The sequence below is a fragment of the Chenopodium quinoa genome, unplaced genomic scaffold, assembly GCF_001683475.1.
Source record: "Chenopodium quinoa cultivar QQ74 unplaced genomic scaffold, ASM168347v1, whole genome shotgun sequence".
In the NCBI taxonomy this organism is placed as follows: domain Eukaryota; kingdom Viridiplantae; phylum Streptophyta; class Magnoliopsida; order Caryophyllales; family Amaranthaceae; genus Chenopodium; species Chenopodium quinoa.
The window spans coordinates 1582618-1589405 of NW_018743144.1; positions in this window are offsets into that span (position 1 = coordinate 1582618).

Consider the following 6788-nt stretch of genomic DNA (forward strand, 5'->3'; position numbering starts at 1 on the left):
ACATAACTTGTTTCCCATGCAATGATTTGGGCAACAACATAATCAAACATAAATCGTTGCCCATTAAAAGATTTAGGATAAAATCCAACGAATATTCTGATTTAAAATTGGCGCTGTATTTTTAAATTGGGCAACAGATGTAATAAGTCGTTGCACAAATTAGTTTGGGCAACGACATAATTGTTTCCCATATCTATGTATGCCATGTCACAATTTATCGTTTGGGCGACGAATTACTGTAGTCGTTGCCCAAAAAGCAAGAACAAAGGCAACGGAAAACAAGATTCGTAGCACAAAGGTATAATTTCGGCAACAACATAACCTGACGCCCATGCCCTGCTTTGTGCAACTAAATGAAAGCAAGTTGCCCAAACATGAATGGGCGTCGACCCTATGGCGACGAGCCCACGACGAGTTGAAGTTCGTTGCCCAAACTAATGGGCGACGAATAACCAAGTTAGGGCGACGATAATTTTTGTTCCCCAAAATTGGTTTTTTTGTAAAAGGGAATATGTAATTGAAAATCACTTCTAATAAGATAATATGGACAACCGGTTTAGGTTCCTTTTTAATCTTGTTATTTAATTGAAGTGATCACAAATTTTTTAGAATTATATGTTGCATTAATATTTAACCAATTTAGCATAATAATAGTTTGGAGCAAATTGAATCTTTGTTTGCATGCCTTTGAGATCGCAGGTTTCACTTTTCACTATAAGAATCGAGTAGAGGCCAATACAGGCGAATGTGGCTCTATGACTCACTTCGTACCGTCATCCCCGATCCTCCTTTCGCAGTTGCGAACCATATGGAGTTAGTAATGTCATGGATTATGAATGGGGTGTAACCTTCACGGGTCAGTCGTTGCTGCCTATCGTTGTCCCTTAATCGTGGTTTCCTTTTTATGATCCGTGAAGGGTTTACAAGTTCCTTAAAAACTTGTTGGCGGCTCCCTACTTTCCTTATTCCTGATCGTATATGTCAATTCCCACTTCCTATGAGTGCCAAGCATATTCACAACATGATTTAACGTAGGCGCACTTCGAGCGATGCCTACAATTTGGCGACTCCACTTGGGAGGATTCTTGGTTATTTATCGATTTGAGTGATCGGTATTTAATTAAGATGAGTGGATGAGACTTGAAAGATTCTTGTAAAATATTCTTGTGATTAATTTTGCATTTTTTTATAAGCATAGACGTTTTAACGTCGCATTTAGGTTTGTCCCGTAGGAAAAATTGAATAACTTTATTGCGTACGAAGGAAAACAGGGCACAGGTTAGATTTTCTGACTGTCGTGCCACGGCAGAATTTGCCGTGTCACGGTGCAGTTCACCGTCTGAGGTGGGCAGCACTTTGTCAAGGTGCTATCTACTGTGTCACGGCAGTCCTAAAATCAGTCTGGTGGCTTGTTTTGTCATCTCACAATAAACGTCCTTCGACTTTTCTGAAAAAACGTATGTGTTCTACATGCGTCTTAGCCCCGGGGGATTTAAGCTCTATCAACCCAAAAACGCTTATGGCAATAAGGGTTCATCTGAGTTATTCAATCCACCCAAACCATGGAGTCGAGTTCAATTTCATCACGAACTCGTGGAGCCGCCCGTTGGCATACACCCTCAAGGGAAGCTGCCTTGCTAACACGTCCAAACTCTTAACCATAATACCCTTTTGACACCCAATGCTTGACCAATAGTTAAACATAGATCTTGACCTTAGGTTGCAAACTCTATTTACATCATCGTGACTAAATGCTACATAGTTTATTTGGTGCTAACCCTCATGTGTTTGTTTTTTTTAACCCATGACCGAGGGTTTTTATTTCCATATAGTAATTAGTACGGACTAAAAATTTATTAAATTCTGGAAATTACGCAAATTTAGGCCTAGAATTGCGCATCGTGTCACGACAAGTCTGTCGCGCCACGGTGTGCAATGTCGTGACACGGTGCTTTGCCCCGTCTGACGGTGCACCGTACTGTGTCACGATAGTTAGCACCAAGACACGGTGCCCAGAAGGTTTATCCAGTTAGTTTTTTTTGTTTGGTCTTTGTGCATGCATATGTGGTTCATATGTCTTGTTTAGTGTCCTGTTTAACTGTACGGTCATAACACATGTCCATAACCTTCACTTAATCACTCACATGTCGTGTTCACACAATTTTCCGTTAGTCATGCACCATTTCATGACCGTACTTTAGGGTAGTCTTATGTAGTCTTTTTTGTGCCCTTTTTTTTCGGAGTAAGTCGGATGGTATCTCCCATATAATTCTTTCTAAAAAAAAAGTAAATTTCAAAATAATTTTTTTTTAAAACCCGATGGGTTAGGGTTAAGTTTGGTCATTAAAGGTATGTTTGTTTCGGTGTCACAACACTTGGTCAAGAAGTAGGGTTAAATTGTTACGGTTCGAGTCAATACCTCAACAACCTCTTTATACCAAAGAGTCGTACAAGGAAACCACCACAATCATCTCCACAAGATCCATCTCCAGTCTAATTTCAACCAATGGCTACTAAGGAAGATCTGGAGAACATCAACAAGACCATTGAGATGTTGTCCAACAGGATGCAAACTCTCACCACTAGAGTCAACACGGTAGAGCAAGACAATCAAAACAATGTCACTGCCACTGCAATGGACAAAATCAAGGAACGGATGAGTAAGATCTTTGAAGAGTTCACTTATGTGGAGCAACCTGTCACCTCTTCGTCCATAAGGGACAAACTTCCTGAGAAGTTTTCCACTACTGACATTCCCAAGTTCAAGCCTACTGATAATCCGTTTTTCCACTTGAAGGCCTTTTTTGCGACCATGGCTCTTAAGGGATTAGATGTGAAAGTCTTCCCTACTATGTTCCCTGTTTACTTGGAGCATGCCTGTCAACAGTGGTTCTACTCTCTAGAATCCAAACATTTTGCGACCTAGGAGGACGTTACTGAAAGCTTTATGAATCGTGATAAGTGTAACATCCAAGCCAAGATTTCTAAACGTGAACTCTCCATTCTCAAACAGAAGGAGAATGAAGGCTTCACTACTTACCTAAGCAGGAGGAGAGAAACAACTGCGTTCTTGGTGGATCCTCCCAAGGAGAAAGAGATGGTTCGCCTGTTTATTGCAAATTTGGCTCATAAGTACAAGCAACACTTTAAGTTTCTTCCTTTGAGTACCTTCAAAGCCGTGTACGATATTGGAATCAATATCGAAGATGAACTGATGAAGACTGCTGATAGCAACAATAATAACAACAACACTTGGAAAAATAAGATGAACGACACTCCTTCTTCTTCGTCTTCCAAGCCCAATAATGCTACCAACAATGTCAATATAAATGATGTGCTGGCTCTTAATTCTCCCCCTCAAAGATTCCAAAGGAAAAGGAGGGTTTACACACATTTGGGAATGACTTATGATGCTACTTTTGATCGCTTGCATAGTCAAGGATTGATTATGCCAATTGCACCTTTTCCAGAACCTCGACGAGAGAACATAACTTCTAGCTATGACCCCAATGCTCATTGCAAGTTTCGTTAAGGCAAGGGTCATATTTTTGAGAAGTATTGGAGGTTGAAGGATGAGATCCAAGACATGATTGATGCTAATTAACTTTCTGTCCCTCCAAGGGGCAAGAAGCCTAATATTGAAATAGTTCCTCTTTCTGATGCTTTGTCTATCATGGGAGATGAAGTCTCCTTTGATCCGTCAATACTCATTCAACCTGTGAATGAACCTCTGCCGGAAGTTGTATTTGTCTCGAACTATGAAAAAGTAAATGGAATTTGGGATAGCGACGATGAAGACGTCTATCTCAAAGATATAGCTTGTTCGTCTCTTAACACAAGTGAAGATGTTTGGGGAGACCTTGAGGTCAAGGTTCTTACCAGAAGTGGACGGTTGCAACAGCCTAGTCCACCTTCACCGCAATCATAACCAATAGTTGATCCCATCGACCTTGTGAATAACGATGTGGTCAAACAATTACAAAAGACCAACCTGGAAATTTATGTAAGGAAGCTTTTGGCCATCTCTCACGAGCATCGAAAGGCTGTTATGAATGCTCTGGTGAAAATAGGAGTTGATGATGATATGACTCCTCAAGGACTGGTCAACTTTCTCACTACTAAATTGCCAAGTACTAACAATCTGATTTCCTTCTCTGACAAGGATCTGCCCCCGGAAGGGGACCAACATAACAAGGCCTTACATCTCACTATGGAATGTAGGTAGATGAATGTTCCTATGAGCCTGGTTGATAATTGCTCTGTAATCAATGTATGCCCGCTCCGCACTGTAAAGAAGTTGAGCATAAAAAATGAAGAATTGACTCCCTCTACTCAAGGGATACGTGCTTACGATAACACTTTCCGTCAAGCCGTGGGTACTATCATGCTAAACATCACTGCTGGAGCCATTGAGCGTCGCACTAAGTTTCAAGTGATGGACATTAAGGCTTCTTTCAATCTGTTGTTACGTCGTCCTTGGCTTCATGAGCTAAAGGCGATCCCATCGTCGTTGCACAAAAAAGTGAAAGCCATAGTTTGAGGGGTTCCAATCACCATTGATGCCTTCCCCATGCGCATTTAAGTTATTGATACTCCCATCGTCCATGTCGAACATGACGAAGAAGATGAAGATCTCTAGGGGTTTTCGCTAGATGATGTTCTCATGATCGAAGAAGTGATCTTCTTCTAGTTGCGGGACGAAATATGGCGAAAACAGTCACCTTGACTTTATCCTTATTCAAATACCAATGTTAATATCATTATAAAAAAGCAAGGGCATTTCCCTAGAATGACCCTCGGAATCAAAAAGAAAATGGCTGAACTTTAAGGCCATCCTGGTGCACTTAAGAAGGATGCCTTTGGCTTGGGATTCAAGCCAAAAAAAGAAGATATGAAACAAGCTCTCATGAAAATGAAGGCTCGCAATAATTCTCGAATCATGAAGACGGAAATGGCCATGGACCCATATCATTCACTCTTAATGGCCTGTATATCAAAGAAGGGAAAAACTTGCCATGCTATGAATTCCCTGAGCCTTTCATCCACGATGGGAAGCGTGAGCTAGGATTCGAGATGTTCCTTGATTGTGACTTTGTCGATGAAGGCGATAATCTCTTCACAATGGAGAAACCAGCTAGTCCAAACTCTGATGACCTAAACATTAATCTTCTTTTTAGACTAGAAAAGAATGAATCCAAGCCTGTCTGCAACGATGATTCCGAGCTCATTCAAGCTGTTTTATCAAGCAAGGATGTTGACCCCTCTGAGTTAATCATCGAGGCTGATAATGTTTCAAAGGGATGGCGCAAGACAGTGAAGATCACTACGCCAAGTGGATAGAAGTTGGAAGTAACCGCTGGTGAAGGTCCTATGTTTGATGAATCTGAGTCGTTTGGATCCGAGTCCGAGTCTAAGTCTGTAGGCGAGACTTTAGGATCTGAGGCCGACCCTCTTTCTGCTATAGAGTCCAATCCTTAGCTTGTTGAGTCTCCTCTTTCTATCAAAAATAATTCCGTCGAGGTCGCAACTAACCTTGCCCTCCTTGATGTAATGACCAATGAATTCAATGAAATGAGTACCTTTGCTTACGATGCGTGTCACTCCCCTAACCCTGATCAATATTGCTTTGCTAATGATAAAAATGACAAAGAAATAATAAAAGCAATGGAAGAACACGAAAATAAAACAGCAATCATTAAAGATACAAAAACAGTTAATATTTCCAATGATACGACTATCAAAGAAGTAAAAATTAGATTAACATTAAGTGAAGACGAACGCAAAGAGCTAATTAACTTTCTTAGTTTATTTGTTGATGTATTTGCTTGGTCATACCAAGATATGCCAGGAATTGATAGGGATATAGTTCAGCATACAGTACCACTCATTCCTAGTATGGAGCCTGTCAAACAAAAGCTGTGCCGTATGAAACCGGATGTGGCTCTCAAAATCAAGGAAGAAATCAGAAAACAATTGCCTACAGGTTTCAGTAAATTATCTAAGTATCCAGAGTGGATAGCAAATGTGGTTCCAGTTCCGAAGAAGGATGGAAGGGTCAGATTGTGTGTTGATTACAGGGACCTCAATAAGGTAAGCCCTAAAGATGGGTTCCCTCAACCTCACATTGACATTCTAGTCAATAACAAAGCAAACCATGCACTCCAATCGTTCATGGACGGCTACGCTGGATATAATCAAGTATTAATGGTCGAGGAAGACATGGAGAAAGCCACATTCATCACACAATGGGGTACATATTGCTCTACAGTAATGTCATTCGGGTAAAAAAACGCGGGTGCCACCTACCAAAGAGCAGCCATAGCGTTGTTACATGATTTGATGCACAAAGAGGTGGAGGTCTATGTTGATGATATGATAATCAAGTCAAAAGATTGCCCAGGCCACATCATTGCACTTCGCAAGTTCTTTGAAAGACTCCGCAAATACAACATGAGATTAAATCCAGCAAAGTGTGCATTTAGAGTCATGTTAGGCAAAATACTTGGATATGTGATCAGTTCCCGAGGGATTGAAATAGATCCCACAAAAGTTAAAGTGATCATGGCCATGCCACCACCCAAGAATGAGAAAGAAATTTGAGGCTTCATTGGGAGGCTGCAATATATAAGTAGGTTCATATCAAAACTCACAGCGATATGTGAACCTATATTCAAGAAGCTTAAGAAAAATGTCCCAGTCACATGGGATGATGATTGCCAAAAAGCTTTCAACAAAATGAAAGAGTACCTGGCAAACCCACCCGTGCTAGCGCCGGCAATGCCTGACTT